Genomic DNA, 27,242 nt, shown 5'->3' on the forward strand with positions numbered 1-27,242 from the left:
TGCATGAGCTGGCTTTCCCCAGAGTGGTGGGAGAATTCCACACATAACCTTGACTGGAGAGTCTATCAGGAAAATTTATTTTCAAGGAGGTAAGTTCCATTTGCCTTCAGGAGTCTCGAGAGGGGTACCAGCCAGGTTTGGCGGTAGAGACAGGCTGGGATGCAAGTCTGAAGCTGCAGCTGCCTAGGCTTCTCCCTGGCCTCTGCCACCCTTCCCCCTTCTAAAGTAGAAAGGCTGAGCCCAGAAGACCCACTGGCATTTGTCTGGAGCCTGGGCCAGCAGAACATGTAAGGCTCAGGTGTTGAGGTTGGGACCTACTTTGGTGGTAGTTGGTAAAGATAGGGTGATCCAAGGGCAGAAGGCCAAGACCTGGATGGAAGGCATAAAAAGACTTGTAGACAGAGGAACAAACATGTGGTTACTGAAGGGGAAGAGTGAGGACAATAAATGAGGAATATGGGATTAACAGATATGCACTACTATATATAAGGTTTGGCTCAGATGGTAAAGAATCTGCCTGCCATGCAGGAGATCCAGGTTCGGGTCTATCTTATATATCTATAAAATAGATAAGCAACAAGGATTTGCTGTATAGCATAGGGAGTAATATTTAATATCTTATAATAATCTATGATGGAAAATAATCTGAAACAATTATATATATGTGTGTGTGTGTGTATATATATATATATATATATATATGAATATATATATATATGACTGACTCACTTTGTTGTACACCTGAAACTAACACAATATTGTAAATCAACTCTACATAAATTTTTAGAAAGAAAGAGAGGGCATTTGAGGAACATAGAACTTAAAATAGGGGTGGCTGGGGAAAAGTGGAGCCTGCTGGAACAAGGACATTTTTGTAAGAAAATCCTACCCCTGTGTGAAATCAAGCTCACTCTTAAACCCTTCTCACTTCAGTTCAGTCACTCAGTCATGTCCAGCTCTTTACAACCCCATGCTGGACTACAGCACGCCAGGCTTCACTGTCAATCATCAACTCCCAGAGCTTGCTCAAACTCCTGTCCACCGAGTCAGTGATGCCATCCAACCAGCTCATCCTCTATCATCCCCTTCTCCTCCTGCCTTCAGTCTTTCCCAGCATCAGGGCCTTTTCCAATGAGTTGGTTCTTCACATCAGGTGGCCAAAGTATTGGACTTTCAGCTTCAGAATCAGTCCTTCTAATGAATATTCAGGACTTATTTCCTTTAGGACTAACTGGTTTGATCTCCTTGCAATCCAAGGGACTCTCAAGAGTCTTCTCCAAAACCACAGCTCAAAAGCACCAATTCTTTGGTGCTCAGCTCTCTTTATAGTCCAACTCTCACATCCATACATGACTACTGAGAAAACCATAGCTTTGACTAGACAGACCTTTGTTGACCCTTCTAGAGTCAAATAAGTGCTTTAGTGTCCATGGGAGGCCAAGATGCATGCTGCCCAGGGAGGTCAGGTGAGGCAGAATTGGGACAGGAGGAGCCTGCTCTGAGGTCATTCAACAGACACAGTCAGCCTTAATGTTGATTACCAGAAGGTGATCCTACAAACCCCCAGATAAGAGGGCTTTCTCTTAACCTATGCTTTCTTGTTCATAAATAGTGGATGATTGATACCACATCTCCATATACACCAAGTGCACGTGATAAGGTGGCAGGAAGAACTCTGTTAACAGAAAGCCACTAACCAATAATGGAGAAGACCACAGCATACCTCCATCATCTGTTCTCTGGCTCTCTCCACTATGACCTTAGCCCCCTTGGCACAGGTGATCAAAAACATTTTCTCCAGGCAGCTTTTGACGTCAACCCTGCGTCCTTCATTTGCCATGTGTGGCTCAGACAGTAAACAATCTGCCTGCAATGCAGGAGACCATGGTTCAATCCCTGGGTAGGGAAGATCCCTAGAGACATCCCCTAGAGTGGGAATGTCAATCCACTCCAGTATTCTTGCCTGGAGAATTCCATGGATAGAAAGCCTGGCAAGCTATAGTCCATAGGGTCACAGAGTTAGACACAACTAAGTGACACACTTTCTTCATCCTTCACAAAGTTTTATGGAGAAGACTCCTTTCTGAGCAATGTCGATGTCTCTCTCCATTAACATCTTCTCTCTGAGGCATCTTGTCCACCACTTTAACTAAAGAGCCTCTTGATGAGGGTTAAAGAGGAGAGTGAAAAAGCTGGCTTGAAACAACACTCAAAAAACTAAGATCATGGCCTCTGATCCCATCACTTCATGGTAAACAGAAGAGGAAAAAGTGGAAGCAGTGACAGATTTTTATTTTCTTGGGCTTTAAAATCACTGTGGACAGTGACTCTGCAGCCATGAAATTAAAAGATGTTTGCTTCTTGGAAGGAAAGTTATGACAAACCTAGATAGCATATTAAAAAGCAGAGACATCATTTTGCTGACAAAGGTTTGTATAGTCAAAGCTATGATTCTTTCCAGTAGTTGTGTTCAGATGTGATAGTTGGACCATAAAGAAGGCTGAACACCAAAGAACTGATGCTTTCAAATTGTGGTGCTGAAGAAGACTCTTGAGAGTTCCTTGGACTGCAAAGTGATCAAATCAGTCAATCCTAAAGGAAATCAACCCTGAATATTCATTGGAAGGACTGATGCTGAAGCTGAAACACAAATATTTTGGCCATCTGATGCAAAAAGCTGACTCATCTTCCAACAAGCAAAAGTCCAGGATCAGATGGCTTCACAGCTGAATTCTACCAAAAATTTAGAGAAAAGCTAACACCTATCCTACTCAAACTGTTCCAGAAAATTGCAGAGGAAGGTAAACTTCCAAACTCATTCTATAACACCACCATCACCCTAATACTAAAACCAGACAAAGATGTCACAAAAAAAGAAAACTACAAGCCAGTATCACTGATGAACATAGATGCAAAATACCTTAACAAAATTCTAGCAGTCAGAATCCAACAACATATTAAAAAGATCATATATCATGACCAAGTGGGCTTTATCCCAGGGATGCAAGTATTCTTCAATATCTGCAAATCAATCAATGTAATACACCACATTAACAAATTGAAAAATAAAAACCATATGATTATCTCAATAGATGCAGAGGAAGCCTTTGACAAAATTCAACATCCATTTATGATAGAAACCCTCCAGAAAGCAGGAATAGAAGGAACATACCTCAACATAATAAAAGCTATATATGACAAACCCACAGCAAACATTGTCCTCAATGGTAAAAAATTGAGAGCATTTCCCCTAAAGTCAGGAACAAGACAAGGGTGCCCACTCTCACCACTACTATTCAACATAGTTTTGGAAGTTTTGGCCACAGCAATCAGAGCAGAAAAAGAAATAAAAGGAATCCAGATTGGAAAAGAAGAAGTAAAACTCTCACTGTTTGCAGATGACATGATCCTCTACGTAGAAAAACCTAAAGACTGCATCAGAAAATTACTAGAGCTAATCAATGAATATAGTAAAGTTGCAGGATATAAAATCAACACACAGAAATCCCTTGCATTCCTATACACTAACAATGAGAAAACAGAAAGAGAAATTAAGGAAACAATTCCATTTACCATTGCAATGAAAAGAATAAAATACTTAGGAATATATCTACCTAAAGAAACAAAAGACCTATATATAGAAAATTATAAAACAATGGTGAAAGAAATCAAAGAGGACACAAATAGATGGAGAAATATACCATGTTCATGGATCAGAAGAATTAATATAGTGAAAATGAGAGTACTACCCAAAGCAATCTATAGATGCAATGCAATCCTTATCAAGCCAACAACAGTATTTTTCAGAGAACTAGAACAAATAATTTCAAGATTTGTATGGAAATACAAAAACCTCACATAGCCAAAGCAATCTTGAGAAAGAAGAATGGAACTGGAGGAATCAACCTGCCTGACTTCAGGCTCTACTACAAAGCCACAGTCATCAAGACAGTATGGTACTGGCACAAAGACAGAAATATAGATTAATGGAACCAAATAGAAAGCCCAGAGATAAATCCACACACCTATGGACACCTTATCTTTGACAAAGGAGGCAAGAATATACAACGGAGAAAAGACAATCTCTTTAACAAGTGGTGCTGGGAAAACTGGTCAACCACTTGTAAAAGAATGAAACTAGAACACTTTCTAACACCATTCACAAAAAATAAACTCAAAATGGATTAAAGATCTAAATGTAAGACCAGAAACTATAAAACTCTTAGAGGAAAACATAGACAAAACACTCTCCGACATAAATCACAGCAGGATCCTCAATGACCCACCTCCCAGCGTAATGGAAATAAAAGCAAAAATAAACAAATGGGACTTAATTAAAATTAAAAGCTTCTGCACAACAAAGGAAACTACAGCAAGGTGAAAAGACAGCCTTCAGAATGGGAGAAAATAATAGCAAAAGAAGCAACGGACAAAGAATTAATCTCAAAAATATACAAGCAACTCCTGAAGCTCAATCCCAGAAAAATAAGCGACCCAATCAAAAAGTGGGCCAAAGAACTAAACAGACATTTCTCCAAAGAAGACATACAGATGGCTAACAAACACATGAAAAGTCGCTCAACATCACTCATTATCAGAGAAATGCAAATCAAAACCACAATGAGGTACCATTTCACGCCAGTCAGAATGGCTGCGATCCAAAAGTCTACAAGCAATAAATGCTGGAGAGGGTGTGGAGAAAAGGGAACCCTCTTACACTGTTGGTGGGAATGCAAACTGGTACAGCCACTATGGAGAACAGTGTGGAGATTCCTTAAAAAACTGGAAATAGAACTGCCTTATGACCCAGCAATCCCACTGCTGGGCATACACACTGAGGAAACCAGAATTGAAAGAGACACGTGTACCCCAATGTTCATCACAGCACTGTTTATCGTAGCCAGGATATGGAAGCAACCTAGATGTCCATCACCAGATGAATGGATAAGAAAGCTGTGGTACATATACACAATGGGGTATTACTCAGCCATTAAGAAGAATACATTTGAATCAGTTCTAATGAGGTGGATGAAACTGGAGCCTATTATACAGAGTGAAGTAAGTCAGAAAGAAAAACACCAATACAGTATATTAATGCATGTATATGGAATTTAGAAAGATGGTAATGATAACCTTGTATGCGAGACAGCAAAAGAGGCACAGATGTATGGAACAGTCTTTTGGACTCTGTGGGAGAGGGCGAGAGCAGGATGATTTGGGAGAATGGCATTGAAATATGTAAATTATCATATGTGAAATGAATCACCAGTCCAGGTTCTATGCATGATACAGGGTGCTCCGGGCTGGTGCACTGGGATGACCCAGAGGGATGGAATGGGAAGGGAGGTGGGACGGGGGTTCAGGATGGGGAACACATGTACACTCGTGGTGGATTCATGCCAATGAATGGTAAAACCAATACAATATTGTAAAGTGAAAAAAATAAGTAATTTTTTATTTTTTAAAGAAAAGACCCTGATGCTGGGAAAGATTGAAGGCAAGAGGAGAAGGGAGAGGCAGAGCATGAGATGTTTAGATAGCATCACCACCTCAGTGGACATGAATTTGAGCAAACTCTGGGAGACAGTGAAGGACAGGGGAGGCTTCCCTATTGTGCTGCTGTCCATGGGGTCGCAAAGAGTCAGACACAATTTCAGTTCAGTTCAGTTCATTTCAGTCACTCAGTCGTGTCTGACTCTTTGCGACCCCATGAATCGCAGCACGCCAGGCCTCCCTGTCCATCACCAACTCCCAGAGTTCACTCAAACTCACATCCATCGAGTCAGTGATGCCATCCAGCCATCTCATCCTCGGTCGTCCCCTTCTCCTCCTGCCCCCAATCCCTCCCAGCATCAGAGTCTTTTCCAATGAGTCAACTCTTCACATGAGGAGGCCAAAGTACTGGAGTTTCAGCTTTAGCATCATTCCTTCCAAAGAAATCCCAGGGCTGATCTCCTTCAGAATGGATTGGTTGGATCTCCTTGCAGTCCAAGGGACTCTCAAGGGTCTTCTCCAACACCACAGTTCAAACGCATCAATTCTTCGGTGCTCAGCCTTCTTCACAGTCCAACTCTCACATCCATACATGACCACTGGAAAAACCATAGCCTTGACTAGACGGACCTTAGTTGGCAAAGTAATGTCTCTGCTTTTGAACATACTATCTATGTTGGTCATAACTTTTCTTCCAAGGAGTAAGCGTCTTTTAATTTCATGGCTGCAGTCAACATCTGCAGTGATTTGGGAGCCCCAAAATATAAAGTCTGACAGTTTCCACTGTTTCCCCATCTATTTCCCATGAAGTGATGGGACCGGATGCCATGATCTTCATTTTCTGAATGTTGAGCTTTAAGCCAACTTTTTCACTCTCCTCTTTCATGTTCATCAAGAGGCTTTTTGGTTCCTCTTCACTTTCTGCCATAAAGGTGGTGTCATCTGCATATCTGAGGTTATTGATATTTCTCCCGGCAATCTTGATTCCAGCTTGTGTTTCTTCCAGTCCAGCGTTTCTCATGATGTACTCTGCATAGAAGTTAAATAAGCAGGGTGACAATATACAGCCTTGATGTACTCCTTTCCCTATTTGGAACCAGTCTGTTGTTCCATGTCCAGTTCAAACTGTTGCTTCCTGACCTGCATACAGATTTCTCAGGAGGCAGGTCAGGTGGTCTGGTATTCCCATCTCTTGAAGAATTTTCCATAGTTTATTGTGATCCACACAGTCAAAGGCTTTGGCATAGTCAATAAAGCAGAAATAGATGTTTTTCTGGAACTCTCTTGCTTTTTCCGTGATCCAGCAGATGTTGGCAATTTGATCTCTGGTTCCTCTGCCTTTCCTAAAATCAGCTTGAACATCAGGAAGTTCACGGTTCACGTATTGCTGAAGCCTGGCTGGAGAATTTTGAGCATTACTTTACTAGCATGTGAGATGTGAAAAATAACTACAACAAAGAGGCTGGAAGTCCAAGATCAAGATTCTACAGGGCTGTTTCCTGAGACCTCTCTACTTGGCTTGTGGACAGCCAGCTTCTACCCGTGTCTTCACGCAGTCTTCTTCTGGGTGTGTCTGTCCAAATCTCCTCTGCTATACCAATCTTTTGGATTAGCACCCAACCTAGTGCTTCATTGTACCTTAATCACTTCTCTGAAGACTCTGTCTCCAAATACAGTTACATTCTAAGGTTCTTGGAGTTTGAACTGGGTTGGGGGGGCGAGGGCAACACATTCAGCCCATAACAAGGCTGGTCCCTGTTTAAGAACTCCATGAAGCCTTTTCTGAATACAGCCTCTGCATTAAGTCAAAAGAAGCAGGGGGGATGGGGGGCTGGGTCTGTGCTGCTCTATATTTCATCATAGCACTGCCCTCACCCCTCGTCCCACCCAGACCACCCAGACTTGGCCATCAGAAGGACAATACCCTCAAACTTCATCTCTGGGTCCCCAGAACTTCCCACAGTCCCTAAGAAATAGCGTGCATGCATGTTAAATCATTTCAGTTGTGTCTGACTCTTTGCGACCCTATGGACTATAGCCCACCAGGCTCCTCTATCCATGGGGTTTCCTAGGCCAGAAGACTGAAGTGGGTTGCCATGCCCTCCTCCAGGGGATCTTCCTGACCCAGGGACCAAACCCTCATCTCTTTTATCTCCTGCATTGGCAGGCAGGTTTTTTTTTTTACCACTAGCGCCAACCTGGGGAACAGCAGCGCTCAATAAATGTCCAGGGAATAAATGAGTGATCAAACATGTGCCATGCTCTGTCTTGGTTAAAGACAAAAGCTATCCTCGAGCTTAGTTTAAAGAAGGACTGTTCCAACACATGTGATATAACATGTGAGTAAAGGCCAAGTTTGATTTCTTGCTCCCTTTTATTGTGTAATCAATAACTTCTGAAAATCCTTAAAAATAAGCTGCAGGGCAAGGCTAAGGCTCAGAAGAGTGGAGAAGAGGAAGACGTCTAAGGAGTCTGCAAGGAGCATTATTAATATGATGCTGGCATTACAAGGGATATCAATATTAATAGCAATATTAGTGCCAAAATGCATCAGCCTCAATATTTTGCAGTTGCTTACAAACACTTTTAATGGGTGATGACAGATGGCCAATTTCAGGGTGGAATTGAAATGGACTGTTATGAGGGTTGAGAAAGGTGAAGCAAAAGCATGTGTGCTTCTCCTTAACAGGATCGGTCTTCCATCGCCCCCACCCCCAGCCTTGCACGTTGTGCCCTGAACACCCCCACATACTAGGGTTGCAGGCTCAGCAGTTCTCTTCAGATGCTAAAGGGCAGAAGGATAAAACTATTCAACTTATGAACTATGTCCTGCATGTGAGCAAGGTGTTGACTGCAGCTTGATGGATATGCTGCCTCCTCCCACTTAAAGCTGGAAATGTTCTCCTGCAAAAAGTGACGAGGATCTAGGTTATTCGAAATTGCATCCTGCTGCAAATGCCCAGGGGATTTCCCCTCTGAAGAGATCCTTTGGCAAAATTATTTATATAACCTAGAATCCTTTTGTGAAAATAAATACAGGTGTGTTCTCCCTTAAGTAAATCTAATTTACAAATTCAATTTAATTCAACAAATGTTTATTGATTACTTTTTCTGTATGCAGGGCATTGTGCCAGTACAAGTGATAAAAAATGTATTTAAGATGTGATCCCTACCCTTAAGAAACTCATATTCTAACAGAAGGAGGCAGACATATAACTAATACTTCTACCTATATGGTATTGCTACAGTAAAGATGTATTAAAAATTCTCTGGGGATCAAGACAAATCAAACAATTCATTAATAATGGAATAAGCAAGGAAAGTTGCAGAAAGGAGGGAATAAATGGGATGGGCTTTGAAGTTTGAGTAGGAGTATCCTCCAGGCTGAAATACAGCCATGACCATCATCATAAGTAATCAATGTGCCTACATCTAGAACACACGAGTGGTGAGGGAAGGATCAGGAAGGAGAAATGGAGAGAAATATCCTAGACAGATAGCATGCTCTACACTGAAGGATCTGATTCAGTCAGACTCAAATTTTTACTCCTCTCTGATTTAGCTGTTGTACCTAAGAGGTCACCACAGAATTCTGGTAGCTAGCAAGCTCTCCTACCACGTTGACAAATGATTCAATTTACAAAAATTGATTTATGTACTTAGAGGAATTCATTGATTTTGTGGAGAGAGGTACATTTGTAAGGAAAGAATTGTTACATCCGAATGTTCACAAAGAATAAAGAAAAGGAAGATGCTTGCTGGAATCCAGTGTTCTGCTATACTGGTTCACATAGGCAACTCCAGGAAAGGGAGGCTTGGGATTGAAAGACTACAGCCACTCAGACTGGATATGGGTTAAGACTAAAATGTCCACTTGAACTGAAACTCATCTGAATGTGTCAGAGTAAAACACATGGAGGAAGCCCTGGATCCAACCCAGGAGGCTCACAGTGCTGCATTAAGGAGAGGCAAGAAGGAAATGGCAACCCACTCCAGTACTCTTGCCTGGAGAATCCCATGGACGGAGGAGCTTGGTGGGCTACAGTCCGTGGGTCGCAAAGAGTCGGACACAACTGAGCAACTTCACTTTCACTTTCACTTTCACTACATTTCTCTGAATGCTCTCTCAGCTGTGTTGACCACTCCCCTTGTAGGTTTCAGATTTCACAGTTCACATTTCTTACTTGTTCGGTGACCCTCTTTTGTCCATCTTCCACCTTCTTCAAGTTTTGTTATTTTTAGAATCCGACTGATGGCCAGATGGAGCAAACTCTTCTTTATCATCATCATTATCATTATCATCATCACTGTTTTATTCCATTTGGACTGCTGTAACAGAAATATTATGGATTGGAGAACTTACCAACAACAGAAACATATTTTTCACAGTTCTGGAGGCAAAGAAGTTCAAAATCAAGTTTCCTGGTTCATAGATCACTCTCTTTTCCCTGTGTCCTCTGTGGGGGAAGGGACAAAGAATTCTTTAGGGCCTTTATAAAAGCTCTAATCCTATTCATGTGGGTTTCACCATTATAACCTAAAAATCTCCCAAAGGCTCCACCTTCTAATACCACCACATTGAAGGTTAGGGCTTCCGGATATGAATTTAGTGCTCAGCCGGGTGCTCAGTGGTGACCTAGATGGATGGAATGGGGGTGGGGAGGGAAGTCTATGAGGGAGGGGAAATTTGTATGTATATAGCTGATTCACTTCGTTGTACAGCAGAAAATAATGCAACATTGTAAAGCAACTCTACCCCAATTAAAAATTTCTTAAAAAAAAAAAAAAAGTTTGGTCAGGACATAAATATTCAGTCTATAGCAGTCATCATCACTTTTTTGGCATATAGTTTGAAAACTATACCCTCTCATTTGATGCCAGCCAGAACCCTGAGAGGAATGCCTGCTATTATCCCCAAGTTCTAAAAGAGGCATCAGTGGCTAAAAGAGGTTATTTAACTTGTCCAGGGGGTCACACAGCTAACTACTTGCAGAGATAAACCTAAAACCAGTTCTCCTGGCAACCCATGCAAGGTACCCCCACCTACACCACACTGTCTCCAGGGAAGATGAACTCAGCCTTATATATGAGCAAAGCAGTGGGCTAGCTATCAGGTGTGAATTGAGAGACCTTAGGAAGACCTCCCACTTTTCAATTTTTCCCTGGCTAACCAGTCACAAGGCATGAAATTGCACCATTTGATACTTTGTGGGCATGTGCGCTAAAGATAAATGACTTCAATTTATAGAGTTTGTAACTTTTCTAAAGGCCTTCTACATGTTTTACCACAAAATTCATCTTGCCAGAGGGCAAGGGCTATCTGGGTTTGAGATTCTTCTCACTGCCAAGTGCAACTGACACAAGTAGAAGTAATCAACATTTCTGCACAAAGTCTCAAGACAGAAAATTCCCAGGGCTAGAAATAATAAAGTCACCCAAAGATACCACCAGGCTTCTGTATCCTCAGCCAGCGGGCAGCTCTCCTGTTAGGCACAAAATGGCTGCAGCTGGCAGCTCCTTGCGTCTCCTCATGCTGCAGTCAGATATGGGAGAAAAAAAAAAAAAGTGTCTCTCTTTGTGTCTCAATTTCTCTAAGAAATTGTAGAAAGTGGTTTCAGACACCTCCAGGTAAACATCCCCTTACATCTCATTGACCACAGTAGAGTCACAAGCCCACAAGCCCTAATCAGATCTGGCTGAAAAAACTGGAATTTCCTTGATTGGTTTTATCTGCATAGCATTCTTCCCCTAGAGAAGGAGCAGGGTCAATAAAGCATGCTCTACCCCTGCACTTGAATAAAATCTGGGTTTTGTTAACAGGTGGAATGATGCCTAAATAGAAAACTCACAATTTGTTGTTGTTCAGTCACTAAGTTGTATCCAGTTCTTTGTGACCCCATGGATTGCAGCACACAAAGCTTCCCAGTCCTTCAATATCTCCTGGAGTCTGCTCAAAGTCATGTCAGTGAGTCAGTAATGCTACACAACCACCTCATTCTCTGTTTCCCCCTTCTCCTCCTACCCTCAATCTTTCCCAGAATCAGGGTGTTTTCCAGTGAGTTGGCTCTACATATCAGGAGGCCAAAGTATTGGAGCTTCAGCTTCAGCATTAATCCTTCCAGTTAATGTTCAGAGTTGATTTCCTTTAGGATTGATTGATTTGATTTCCTTGCAGTCCAAGGGACTCACAGTGTCTGCAACATATCCCCAATTTTTGGAAGGAAAACAAAGATTTAGAACCTTCCAGAGCACCCCTCCACCCCCGGAGGAGTAGACATCTCTCCCAGTAGCACCATATGAAGTTATTATCAGCTTATAGAAGTATAACAATTAAGTTTTATAATGCTATTAGCTATTAACACCTTTATTCCTATATCACCCATTATTAATCCTATCAGGTGTCTGGTTATGAAAAGGACTGTTGTAATTAATCTCAAAAAATTCTGAATTATGTTTCTAAATGATCACAATACAAATAAAGTGCAAAGCGAGGATGGGCTTCCACAGAACAGGAACTCAAACCTAAAAGGGGCCTGATGAGGTTGCAGCGGTAAAAGTGGTACAGAAGTAGAGGGAGGAAGGGGCTGCAGACATGGGCTCTTCGTCCATTGCCCAGTGTTGATTTCAGTGGCCCAAGTAAAGTTGTGAGCCTGAGAAAGTGAAATGGGTCATGATGATTATAGACAATAAGCAACTCTCAAACCAGATGAAATCAGAAATCAAGGGCTTATCTGCATTAAATCCTCTGGTAGGGCAGTTCTTTTTAATGGTAAACATTTCCACTTGTTATCATTGTTTAGTCGCTAAGTCGTGTCTGACTGTTTGTAACCCAACGGACTGTAGTCCGCCAGGCTGCTCTGTCCACAGAATTCTCTGGGCAAGAATACTGGAGTAGACTGTCATTTCCTTATCTAGGAGAGCTTCCTGACTCAGGGTCTGAACCCGTGTCTTCTGCATTGGCAGGCAGGTTCTTTACCACTGAGCCACCAGGGAAGCCCAGAACATTTCCACTAATAGCACCAAATTACAAGTCTTGTTTTTATCCACCTTTTTATCTTTCTGCTATTGCATTTGTGATTGCTAGTTTGAGTCAGGATCAATAGCAAAAGGGGGAACATAAGGTGTACCAGCGCCCATCCTCGCAGGTTAATGTTTCCTAATTCCCAATTAATAGTAACCTTCAAGATTTGAGAACAAGAAATTAGACTTCCTGGTAATTCTTGGAAACCACCCATATCATATAATTCTGCATTTTTCATAGCACTTTGTGTATTTTAAAATAATTATGAGTCACTATAATAATAAGTGAGTTGTTTGTGGGTTGTAGGTTTATCACAGAGTTTTCTGTTAAAAATACAATAAATGCATGGTTAAATTTTGTTATAAGCCAAAATATTATGACAAGATTATATACTTCCATGATATGTAAAATGATCTCTTTTATAGATCTCTTATATATATTTGATAATCAAAAATATTAAAAGAAACAAATAAATATCAAATAAAAATCATTTAAGTAGATATACACAATAGAATATTACTCAGCCATAAAAAGGAACACACTTGACTCAGTTCTAATAAGGTGAATGAACCTAGAGCCTATTATACAGAGTGATGTAAGTCAGAAAGAGAAGAACAAATGTCATATATTAACACAAATATGTGGAATCTAAAAAGATGGTACTGATGAACCTATCTGCAGAGCAGCAATGGAGAACAGACTTGTGTACACAGAGGGCAGAAGAGAGAGAGAGGGATGAACTGAGAGAGAAGCACTGAAACACACACATTAACATACATGAAATTAGATAGCCAGTGGAAATTTACCGTATGATGCAGGATGCTTGGCGACAACCTACAGGGATGGAATGTGGTGGGAGGAGGGAGGGAGGTTCAAGAGGGAGATGACATACATGTACCTACGGCTGAACGAAAATGGACTGGAATGGGTGAATTAATTCAGGTGACCATTTTGTCTACTACTGTGGGCAAGAATTCCTTAGAAGAAATGTAGTAGCCCTCATAGCCAACAAAGAGTCCAAAATGCCATACTTGTGTACAGTCTCAAAAATGAAAGAATGATCTCTGTTCATTTCTAAGGCAAACTATTCAATATCACAGTAATCCAAGTCAATGCCCCAACTACTAATGCCAAAGAAGCTCAAGTTGAAGGGTTCTATGATGACCTACAAGATCTTCTAGAACTAACACCAAAAACAGATGTCCTTTTCATCATTGGGGACTGGAATGCAAGTAGGAAGTCAAGATACCTGAAATAACAGACAAGTTTGGCCTGAGTACAAAATGAAGCAGGGCAAAGGTTAACAGAGTTTTGCAAAGAGAATGCACTGGTCATAGCAAACACCCTCTTCCAACAACACAAGAGATAACTCTACACATGGACATCACCAGATGGTCAATACCAAAACCAGATTGATTATCTTCTTTGCAGCCAAAGTGGAGAAGCTCTATACAGTCAGCAAAAACTAGACCAGGAACTGACTGTGGCTCAGATCAAGAACTCCTTATTACCAAATTCAGAATTAAATCAAAGAAAGTAGGGAAAACCACTAAACCATTCAGGTATGACTTAAATCAACTCCCTTATGATTATACAGTGGAAGTGACAAATAGATTCACAGGATTAGATCTGATAGACAGTGCCTGAAGAACTATGGGTGGAGGTTCGTGACATTGTACAGGAGGCAGGGATCAAGACCATCCCTAAGAAAAAGAAATACAAAAAGGCAAAATGGTTGTCTGAGGAGGCCTTACAAATAGCTGAGAAAAGAAGAGAAGCTAAAGGCAAAGGAGAAAAGTAAAGATATATGCATCTGAATGCAGAATTCCAAAGAGTAAGTAGAGATCAAAAGCCTTCCTCAGTGATCAGTGAAAAGAAATAGAGGAAAACAATAGAATGGAAAAGACTAGAGATCTCTTCAAGAAAATTAGAGATAACAAGGGAATATTTCATGCAAAAGTGAGCACAATAAAGGACAGAAATTGTATGGACCTAACAGAAGTAAAATATATTAAGAAGATGTGGCAAGAATATACAGAAGAACTATACAAAAAAGATCTTCATGACCCAGATAGCCATGATGGTGTGATCACATACCTAGAGCCAGGCATCCTAGAATGCAAAGTCAAGTGGGCCTTAGGAAGCGTCACAACGAACAAAGCTAGTGGAGGTGATGGAATTCCAGCTGAGCTATTTCAAGTCCTAAAATATGATGCTGTTAAAGTGCTGCACTCAATATGGCAGCAAATCTGGAAAACTCAGCAGTCGTCACAGGACTGGAAAAGGTCAGTTTTCATTTCAATCCCAAAGAAAGGCAAAGCCAAAAATGTTCAACCTACCACACAACTGCACTCATCTCACACGCTAGTAAAGTAAAACTCAAAATTCTCCAAGCCAGGCTTCAACAGTATGTTAATCAAGAATTTCCAGATGTTCAAATTTGATTTGGAAAAGGCAGAGGAACCAGAGATCAAATTGCCAACATCCACTGGATCATCAAGAAAGCAAGAGAGTTCCAGAGAAACATCTACTGTTTCTTTATTGATTATGCCAAAGTCTTGGACTGTGTGGATCACAACAAACTGTGGAAAATTCTGAAAGAGATGGGGATACCAGAACATCTTACCTGCCTCCAGAGAAATCTGTATGCAGGTCAAGAAGTAGCAGTTAGAACTGGACATAGAACAACAGACTGGTTCCAAATATAGAAACGAGTACATCAAGGCTGTATATTGTCACCCTGCTTCTTTAACTTATATACAGAGTACATCATGTGAAACGCCAGGCTGGATGAAGCATAAGCTAGAATCAAGATTGCCAGAAGAAATAGCAATAACCTTAGATATGCAGATAACACCAACCATATCATAGAAAGTGAAGAGGAGCTGAAGAGCCTCTTGATGAAAGTGAAAGAGGAGATTTAAAAACCTGGCTTAAAACTCAATATTCAAAAAATGAAGATCATGGCACTGGGTTCCATCACTTCATGGCAAATAGATGGAGAAACAATGGAAACAGTGGCAGACTTTATTTTCTTGGGCTCCAAAATCACTTCAGATGGTGACTGCAGCCTGAAATTACAGATACTTGGTCCTTGGAAGAAAAATTATGACCAACCTAGAGAGTTTATTAAAAAGCAGAAGAATACTTTGCCGACCTAGGTCCATCTAATCAAAGCTATGGTTTTTCCAGTAGTCATTTATGGCTGTGAGAGTTGGACTAAAAAGAAAGCTGAGCACTGAAGAATTTTTAACTGTGGTGTTGGAGAAGACTCTTGAGAGTCCATTGGATTTCAAGGAGATCAAACCAGTGAATCCTAAAGGAAATCAGTCCTGAATATTCATTGGAAGGACTGATGCTAAAGCTGAAACTCCAATACTTTGGCCACCTGATGTGAAGGATTCACTCACTGGAAAAGATCCTGATGCTGGGAAAGATTGAAGGCAGGTGGAGAAGGGGGAGACAGAGGATGAGATGGTTGGATGGTATCATCAAGTCAATGGACATGAGTTTGAACAAGCTGCAGGAGTTGGTGAAGGACAGGGAAGCCTGGCATGATGCAGTCCATGGGTTCACAAAGAGTTGGACACAACTGAGTGACTGAACTGAACCACAATATATAATTTTTAATATTTAAAATTTTAAAACACTCCAAGCATTCATTGCCCTATACAAGAGTCTCAGTCTCTATTTTGGTGACAAATATTCCAGACATGAGACTTCCTATAGCTCAGATGGTAAAGAATCTGCCTACAATGCAGGAGACCCAGGTTTGATCCCTGGGTCAAGTAGATACCCTGGAGAAGGAAATGGCAACCCATGCCAGTATTCTTGCCTGGAAAATGCTATTGACAGAGGAGCCTGTCGGGCTACAGTCCATGGAGTCGCAAAGAGTCAGACATGAGTAAGCAACTAACACACACATTCCAGACAGACAATTTCTTCCATCTTGCATTGACCTCGGTCAAATTGGTTAGAGTATGTCCAGTAGTAGCAAATTCAAGTTGAGAGGTAGGGTTGTTTTATATAAGCTCCTTTCCATTTTTAATGACAAAAGCATTTTGTCTGTTTGATTTGATTTTGGGTGGGTCTTCGAATTCATTACTGTTGCTGCTAATTCAGATTCTTAAATTCATTTCCAATTTAATGTTGCAGTATTTCCTCAACATCTTCTCTTTGCATTTCTCCGTTCAAGTATTTGCAAAAGAACGGTTAAACTACAATAAATATTCAAGCCATAAACATTTTTGGGTAGTAATGAAACAAAATAACATCCGGATTTCCTAGCAAGCACTCCTAACAGCACCGCACAGAATCACACGCTGAAATTGCCAACTTAGAGTCGTATTTCACTTCCAAAACTTATTATTTCTTAGAACACCATCCATAAAGTAGTCCATGAGTATAAGCTGACTAGTATTTATTTTATTTGCAGCAATGACTTAGCATTAGCAGCAGTCAGGGTGGCAAATAACTCTTCTCTCCTGGCAAAAACTGGAAGCAAGGCTGACTGATGGGACTTTGATGTTACTCCCTACCTGCTCCTGTCCTGACCCCTCAAAACTCTGACCTTCACCTTCAGCTCCTTGAGTCAGCATCTCCTGCTCTTGTTTTCAACTTTATCTGCAGATTCTTTCAAAGCAGTAGCATCTCTTCACTGATAGTTGAGCTTCGATTCTCACAAGAAACTTATAATACTTTCAACCATATTCCCAGTTTCAGTTTCTCAACTGACTTTTCTCAGCATTTGGAAAAACATGCACATTTCCTGTGAAATACTGAAAGATTACTTTCTACCTTGAATACGCTCATCAGGCAAAAGCTGGTGGGTCTAAGGCAGTTGCTGAAAGAGGATGTTTCAACACTCTCTCCCACAGCCCAGGCAGGAGGGCCAGAGGACCCAGGGCACCCCATTCTCACTCACAGTTCATCTCCCCTCATGAATCCTGGCCCCTCTTTGCCTAGCTTGTTATCCCTAAAGCTCACCCAGACCTACCTACCTTATCCCCTATTTCTTCTACTCAAAAGTACTTTCAAGCACCTCCTTTCTCACATTCTAATGTTTTGAGAAAAATATCCATTTTAAAAAAATACTGTCTGCTCTATCAGTAAACAAAAGATGTGGCAGCCATGAAGCCATCATATTACAGCATCCCCGAGGCTGAGCCCTGAGGGAACTCAGGACACAAACAGGATGCCCGCCATCTAGCAGTCAACTGCTGCAGCCACTCTAGACAGCATATTCTGAGGAGACTCAGAATGAGAAAATACAGGATACTAGCCCCAGACAGCTGAGGTGCTTATCAAAAGAACAGTTTCAATGGGCATCTTCCCATACATAGAAAAGTGCTAAATTCCTTAACTTGAAATATCTGACTTCTTTAATTTTCAATAATCTTCTGAAGTTCCAGCTGTGCTAAGTTGATTCAGTCGTGTCTGACTCTTTGCGACCCCGTGGGCTGTAGCCCGCCAGGCTTTTCTGTCCATGAGATTCTCCAGGCAATAATACCATTTCCTTCTCCAGGGAATCTTCCTGACCCATGGCTCAAACCCTCTTCTCTTACATCTCCTGAACTGGCAGGTTCTTCACCACTAGCACTACCTGGGAAGCCCAAAGTTCCAATTATCTGGTCTTTGTTGCAAAAATTCTTATATATCTTTGACTCCTCCCTTGCCTCTTCAAGGGCTTCCCTGGTGGCTGAGAGGTTAAAGCGTCGACCTGGGTTCGATCCCTGGGTCAGGAAGATCCCCTGGAGAAGGAAATGGCAACCCACTCCAGTATTCTTACCTGGAGAATCCCATAGATGGAGGAGCCTGGTGGGCTACAGTCCACAGGGTCTCAGAGTCGGACATGACTGAACGACTTCACTTCACTTCACTTTGCCTCTTCAAAGCAGTCTCTCAGAACCATCAGGGATACTGTGTCCTGGGTTTAAGTCCTCAAATAATACATAACTCTCAACTTTTAGGCTGTGCATTTTTTTCAGTCAACAAAATTATCAGCCATTAGTGTGGTCTAGTTGCAACTATGACAATTTAATTAAAGCAATGCAGACTAAGGTGTGAATCACACATCAGTGTCCACTGATTTTTAGCGTGATGCTGACTAAATCACTTCGTCATATAGAACCTCAATTTTTTCATCTATAAAATGAAGATAAAAATTCCACCTCATAATTTTTATTTATTTATTTTTAATTTTGTTGGAGTATAGTTGATTTACAATATTGTATTAGTTTCTGCTGTACAGCAAAATCAATCAGTTATACATTTACATATATCAGCTCATTTTTTAGCTTCTTCCTCCATATAGGTCATAATATACAAACAGTTCATTTATCAAAAAAAAAAAAACTCAACCAAAAGGCAGGCAGGAGATCTAAATAGATATTTCTCCAAATAAGACATCAGTTCAGTTCAGTCACTGAGTCATGTCCAACTCTTTGCGAATCCATGAACCTCAGCATGCCAGGACTCCCTGTCCATCACCAACTCCGGGAGTCCACCCAAACCCATGTCCATTGAGTCAGTGATGCCATCCAACCGTCTCATCCTCTGTCGTCCCCTTCTCCTCCTGCTCTCAATCTTTCCCAGCATCAGGGTCTTTTCAAATGAGTCAGCTCTTCACATCAGGTGGCCAAAGTATTGGAGTTGCAGATTCAAAATCAGTCCTACCAATGATGGACTGGTTGGATCTCTTTGCAGTCCAAGGGACTCTCAAGAGTCTTCTCCAACACCGCAGTTCAAAAGTGTAAATTCTTCTGAGCTCAGCTTTCTTTATAGTCCAACTCTCACATCCATACATGACCACTGGAAAAACCATAGCCTTGACTAGACAGACCTTTGTGGACAAAGTAATGATACAGATGGCCAAACAGCACAGGAAAAGATGAAATCATTGAGGACAATGATTGCATCCATGAAATTAAAAGATACTTACTCCCTGCAAAAAAAGCTACGACAAACCTAGACAGCATGTTAAAAAGCAGAGACATCACTTCGCTGACAAAGGTCTGTATAGTCAAACCTGTGGTTTTTCCAGGAGTCATATACAAATACAAGAGTTGGACCATAAAGAAGGCTGAGCACTGAAGAACTGATGCTTTCGAAATGTGGTGCTGAAGAAGACTTTTGAGAGTCCCTTGGACAGCAAGGAGATCAAACCAGTCATCCTAAAGGGAATCAACCCTGAAAATTCATTGGGAGGACTGATGCTGAAGCTGAAGCTCCAATACTTTGGCCAACTGAGCAAAAAGCCACCTCATTGGAAGACTCTGATGCTGGGAAAGATTGAGAGCAGGAAAAGTGGGTGACAGAGGATGAGATGGTCATCACTGACTCAATAGACATGAGTTTGAGCAAACTCCAGGAGAGTAGTGAAGGACAGGGAAGCCTGGCATGCTGCAGTCCATGGGATAACTTAGCGACTGAACAACAACAACATTACTCATTTTTAGAGAAGTGCAAATCAAAACCAGATCATGATATTTTTGAGAAGATGAAACAATATAGCTATAAAGCATAGAGCTGTTCAGTGCTAGGGAACTGTGAGTTTTCCTCTTCTTTCTCCAAAAAGAATTTGATTTGAATTTTAAAGGAAGGAGATTTTGAGAGCAAATAATCATCCTCTAGCAGCTACTGAGATTGCAGACCTAATCATCAGGAGCAGAATCCACTGTATTTGCAAATCCAAATGTGAGCAAGTGTCAGCAAATGCCTCTTTTCTGGCTCCCTAAAAGGTCCATACTATCCCCTAACCCTGTGTCAATTCCACTAACTTCTCACTCTGCATACTTCCAAAGTAGGATCAGCATGGAGAGAGTGAGTCCACCAACTCAATGCCTTTACCCACTGGCGCTGCCCTCAGCCTGGCCTGAAATAGATGCTCAATAAACGTTTGCCAAATTGAATTTTCTTCTCCCTGGATTAGTCATTGGCCAGAGCAAGGAACTAGCCTCCAGCGTGGTTCCAGTGTCCACAAACTTTATGAGTCATGTCTTCAAAGGCTTTGCAGCAGCCACTCCCTTCCCTTGCCTCTGACCTCTCCTGCTTCTTCAGCATGTTTATGGACATAATTACAGCATGCTATTGATTTCCTGACAGGTGCCTTGATGTAACTATTTTACAGAATCAAGCTAATTTCATACATTGAGGTTTTTATGGGTTCTGGCAAACTCAACCTAAGAAGTCATTTCGTCTCCTCCTTGGGCACTCCCGCCCCTTCTCAGAACATTGCTTCTCTTGGTCCCTCCTTCCCTGAAGCCCAGCTGAGCTGCTTGCAATCCACGGTCTCTGTCTTTTCCTTGAGGCCCCATTCTGATGGCCTTGTGAGTTGACCAGTCATGTCTTGAGAAAACAGCAAGATCTTTGAGGTCCCAAGAAGTTATGACAGTCATCTGGGTGATGGGGGAGTGGAAGATAGAACCCAATTATTCCTCTAATTTTTTAAAAAAAGCTTTTTATTTCCTACTGAAGTATAGTAAGTAAGTGCAAGTGAAGTTGCTCAGTCATGTCTGACTCTTTACAACCCTGTGGACTGTAACCTACCAGGCTCCTCCATCCATGGAATTTTCCAGGCAAGAATACTAGAGTGGGTTGCCATTTCCTCCTCCAGGGAATCTTCCGAACCCAGGGATCGAACCCAGATCTCCCACATTGCAGGCAGATGCTTTACCATCTGAGCCATGGGGAAGCTGATCAACAATGTTGTGATAGTTTCAGGTAGACAGCAAAGGGATTCAGCCGTCCATGTACATGTATCCATTCTTCCCCAAACTCTGCCCGCATCCAGGCTGCCACGTAACTTTGAGCAGAGTTCCCTGTGCTATACAGTAGGACCTTGTTGGTTATCTATTCTAAATATAGCAGTGTGTACACATCCATTCCAAATTCCCTAACTATCCCTTCCTCTGTTCCTCCCCTCTGGAAACCATAAGTTCATTTTCTAAGTCTGTGAGTCTGCTTATGTTTTGTAAATAAGTTCATTTGTATCATTTCTTTTTATTGGGCTTCCCTGGTGGCTCAGCTGGTAAAGAATCCACCTGCAATGCTGGAGACCTGGGTTCGGAAGATCCCCTGGAGAAGGAAATGGCTACCCACTCCAGTATTCTGGCCTGGAGAGTTCCATGGACATGGCATTGCAAAGAGTTCCTTTTAGACCCCTACATAAAAGGGATGGCATTCAATATTTCTCCTTCTCTGTCTGACTTACTTCACTCAGTATGACAATCTCTAGGTCAGTGGCTGGTAGGCTGCAGTCCATGGGGTCACTAAGAGTCGGACACGACTGAGCGACTTCACTTTCACTTTTCACTTTCATGCATTGGAGAAGGAAATGGCAACCCACTCCAGTGTTCTTGCCTGGAGAATCCCAGGGACTGCGGGAGCCTGGTGGGCTGCTGTCTATGGGGTCACACAGAGTCAGACACAACTGAAGTGACTTAGAAGCAGCAGCAGCAGGTCAATTCATGTTGATGCAATTGGCATTATTTCATTCTTTTTAATGGCTGAGTAATATTCCATTGTATACATGTTGGTATTCCTCTGATTTTTAAAGCCTGGGTCTGCTATTACACTCTGAATACATTTCTGGATCCACTGAAATTTCCCTTACCTACATGCATCTTCTAATTAATGGTATGCAGTCTTTCAAGAAACATGATCTTATTTAATTTACATACCAATCCTGGGGTTGTGCTATAATGTCCATTTTACAGATGTGGAAAATGAGGCTGGAAAACTAAAGCAGCTTGATAGTTCAAAATAGTAACAGTGAGCATATGAACATCCTTCACAGAGACTTCACATGGGCATTTCTTCTCCATTTGGAGATATAGGGTTGCAGAGCCAAGACTTAAACAATTAGACTTCTCATGCCAAGCTCTTTCCTCTGCATGGCTGCTTCCTTTCTGTTCTCAGGCCCATACACACAGTTCCCCTTCATGGTCTTGGCCAGGCTATTCTTACAAACCCAGGATGGTCCTCCCCTTCTGCCTATCCAGCTCACATGTGCGCTTGAAGGCATGATGGAGCCCTCCTCTACTCCTACCTCTATCAGGAAACTTTCCTTTATAAATCCATCTTTCTGTGACACTCTCTAGTCTGGAACATCCTGGACATGTCTATTAGATAATAACTGCACATAAGCAGACATTTAATAAAGTTTTTCTAGTCTTGGAGTCCCTGAATGTAGTGTATCTGGATTGGTTGAATTCCATCACCCATTCCCAATAGATATCAACATTCCAGTTTCTCAAAGACCACCATCCTACTCTGAGGAGGCATAGGACACCAGGGAAGTTGAGTTCAGCCCTGCTTCCAGGAGTGGGACCCAAGACCAATGTCTTGCCAATCATTACATCTACGTGACCTGCGGGGTCCAATCGGAGGAAATATCAAGACTGTAGAGAGATTGGCTCTTCCTGATGAATGTGAAAGAGTGGTGAGAGGCTGCCAACAATAGAGCCAAGATGGAGGAAGCAGTCAAGAACTGGCCAGAGAGTAGAGAGAGAGAGAAAAAAAGAGCAATTAGGTCAAACACTTCAAGCTGTAAGATCAGATCCTGCCTGAAGCTAACAAAGCCCTTTCTCCAGTCTTTTCAATGACAGGAATCAACTCATGTCTCTTTGTTTAAACCAGTTTCAGTCAGGCTTTCTAGCCCCAAAAGGTTCTAATATATATATATTTGAATAGCAATATTGGTTCTACAACAGTTCCTATCAACCTAGAGACAGCACAATTCTCTGTTCAGATTTCTTTGTTTTAAAAAAATATAGTAAAACCAAAATTTTTAGCTCCATTCATCCTTTTGTGACTTATAGGATTTTTGTTTTTTTCTGAATACAAAAACATCCATTAGAGACACTTGAGAAATCCCACCACTACAAAACTCTACTTAGTTTTATTTTAAAATGTATGTTTTATAAAATTGGGATGAATCATCTTACTGTGGTGTGGATTCAAAATTCCTACAGTCACTTAGTGACAGTAGATTACTTCAGTTGAGGAGGAAATAAGCAGCTGTATTGGGGTTCCTTGAGGTAGAGGACCCACCTGACAATGCGGGAGAAGTGGGTTTGATCCCTGGGTCAGGAAGATCCCCTGGAGAAGGACATAGAAACCCACTCCAGTATTCTTGCCTGGGAAATCCAATGGACAAAGGAGCCTGGAGGGCTACAGTCCATGGGGGTGCCAAAAGAGTCAGGCACGACTTAGTGACTAAACAATAACAGCAAAGTAGCCAGACTGCCTGGGCTAAAACCCCATCTCTATCATTAATATGTATGTGACCTTGCACAATTTTTACAAATCCTGTCATGTCTCAATGACCTCATATGTGAAAAGGCAGTAATGATAGCAGTTCATTTATAGGAATTTCATGAGAATTAAAATATTTTGTATGGCTTCTGAATTGTGGTGCTGGAGAAGACTCTTGAGAGTCCCTTGGACTGCAAGGAGATCAAACCAGTCAATCCTAATGGAAATCAACCCTGAATATTCACTGGAAGGACTGACGCTGAAGCTCCAATACTTTGGCCACCCTGATGCAAAGAGCGGATTCATTGACAAAGGCCCTGATGCTAGGAAAGATTGAAGGCTAAAGGAGAAGGGAGCGATAAAGGAGATGATTGCATGGCATCATGACTCAATGGACATGCGTTTGAGCAAACTCTGGGAGATAGTGAAGGACAAGGAAGCCTGGCGTGCTGCAGTCCATGGAGTCTCAAAGAATCAGACATGACTTAGCGACTGAACAACAACATTTTGTGTGATATCTGCGTATAGTCATGTAGTAACAGCTCCATTTTTGACAAACTGGGTTTGAGGTACTATGGCTATTCAAGAGAGCTAATAGTGCACATTCTTTGTGGGCATCTGTCCTGTGCCTTAGAAGGTGCTTAGCTGCATCCCTGGCTCCTACATAGTCGATGCCAGTAGCACTCACCAGCCTTTATAACCAAATTGTCTCCAGGTGGACAACACTCCCAGCTGAGCATCACCATGGCATGGCATTTCATCACACAGCTCTACTGTCTGTTATCGTTGTATAGCTCAAATGTAAAGACCATTGTTAGGTGACAGTAGTACTGAAGTATCCTTATACTGTTACAATTTTAATAATAATCTCTTTGGTATTTTAACATCACATAAAATATTGAACTATTAGTTTGAGGTAAATGATATTACATTAATTTTTATTAAATTTTCCAAGAGATTTTTTTTTTAAAGGCCGTTATTTCATCAAATCTCTTTAGGGCATCAACTGAAATTTTCTCTGCCTCACTGATTCCTGGATTATATTAATAGAATTTGTAACATTAAATAATTCTTGTATTCTTGAGATAATGCCTAAGTGGACACATTATAGCATTCATTTTTTAATACAACAATGAGTGTGATGTGATGACATTTTATTTAAGGAATGTTATTTCAAACACATAAAAGAAATTGAATTGTGTTTTTTTATCTTTTGCTTCATTATTAGGGTTAGGTTGGTTTTACAAAATAATTTTGAAAGTTTTCTATTAATATCTTTTTATAGGATTGGAAATGGTTAAATTTCCCCTAAAAGTTACATATTTCTTGAAATTTGATCAACTAAACTGACGAACAACAAAGTCAAGAGCATTCAGGAGAAAGTAATGCTACAGCAATTTTTTTTAGTAATTTCTTTAAATTCTCAACTTCAAGCCAATTTTGTCATCAATATCATGTAAAAAATCATTACTTTTAATCAAAAATTTTTGTAAATAGTACAGAATACAATATACTAATCTTATGCAACATGTTATAATTTCAATATCTGTAATGTAGTTCTACCCACTTTATAATACAATCTAATTTTGTACATTTCTTTTCTCTTTTTTCCTATTACACTTCTAGATCTACATACTACTACTCTAATTGAAGACAATTCTTATGGTTTTTTCCTTCTATTTTATGTTCTTTGTGCTACTTATTTAAATATTTAACTAAGCATTTCATTTTACTTTTAATGTATTATAAAAGTATTTAGCCTATGAGTTTTCCCTTTTGTACAGCTTTGACTTTTCCCCATAAGCTTTTACATAAAATGTTCCAATTTTTATTTCTTTATAAATAGTTTATAATTCTTATGACCCAACAATTATTACACTGAACAGTTTCTAGTTTTCAATGTGCCTTCTAAAAATCTTTATTTTATCTATTTATTATTGTTTGCAGGTTAGTAACCAGTTCTACATAAATAACAATTTTCATTATTTAAGGAGATTTTCTTTTCATTTTTGTCTCTCTTCTAAGAATGGTTGAAGGAAAGCTCTACTACCTGTTCACAGGGTTAAAGGTTTGCTTAGCATTTTTATTAAGTAAAAGTTATTAGTTCTATTTTTCATGTACTGTATATCCTCATTTATTTTTCTTTAAACTGAGGAAACCTTCCCAACTTTATTTTTTAATTGAAGGATAATTGCTTTACAGAATTTTGTCCTTTTCTGTCAAACCTCAACATGAATCAGCCATAGGTATACATATATCCCCTCCCTTTTGAACCTCCTTCTCATCTCCCTCCCCACCCCACTCCTCTAGGTTGATACAGAGCCCTTGTATCTTCAGGACTTTCCATCCAAATGCAGAATATACCTTCTTCTCAAGTGCACATGGAACATTCTCCAGGATAGACCACATCTTGGGTCACAAATCAAATCTCAGTAAATTTAAGAAAACTGAAATCATATCAAACATCTTCTCTGACCACAATGCTATGAAACTAGGTATCAATTACAGGGAAAAACTGTAAAAAAACACAAACACTTGGAGATTAAACAATAAATTTCTAAATAACCAACAGGTTACTGAAGAAATCAAAAAGGAAATCAAAAATTTTCTAGAAACAAATGACAATGAAAACACATTCTCATTTATTTTTTGTTTGCCTCAACTGCCCTATTCTAAGAAAAATACATTGTCATTCCTCCACAAATATTTTATTATTTTTTCCCCATAGTTTTGTTTTTGCATAAAATATGTTGATATTAAATTATTTGGCATTATCTTCTGTGTGGCTTATGACTGCTACATTTTTATTCTAGATTTTATGTTCCATCCATGTTACATAATTCTCTTTGTGCTTCCAGTTCACCTGGAATACTGTCATTCTTGCATTTTGTATGTGTCCTCCTAATATATTTTACCAAGCTTTGTATTTTTATTTTCCCCTGTCAATCATTTTGTATTAGATTTACATCATGTAAACAGCATATAGTAGACATTTATTATTTCACCTAATCTGAGAGTCTGTATTTTCACAGAGGGTTGACCTTTTATTTATTGCCATAAATTATATAACTGGGTTTTTTACTGTCGTTCATTGTACTATTTCTTCCTAAGGGACTTCCTTATTTTTTCTTATTTTGTTTGTTTTTTTGCCTTGAAATTTTCTTTCTTATTTTAATTTTTGTTCATTAAAGAGTCTGTGAATTATTTGGGTTTTTTCCCTCAAGTAGCCTGAGAAAGCATATATTTAAAAAATTTTTAGTGGAATTTTAAGTTTTAGAAAATAATTTTTCAATTTCATTTTCCTAATAATCAATATAAAAAATAAATCTATCTACTTCTTCCTTTAAGATGAGGAAACCAGGATGCTTTTCACTACTTTCTCCTCTTCTATCACCCAATATCTTCACTTTTCCTGGAACAAAATGGGGTATCAGAACCAAATTCTGTTGAGTTGGTTTTTTTTTTTTTCCAC

Source organism: Oryx dammah, unplaced genomic scaffold (assembly GCF_014754425.2).
Source record: "Oryx dammah isolate SB20612 unplaced genomic scaffold, SCBI_Odam_1.1 HiC_scaffold_1, whole genome shotgun sequence".
NCBI lineage: Eukaryota > Metazoa > Chordata > Mammalia > Artiodactyla > Bovidae > Oryx > Oryx dammah.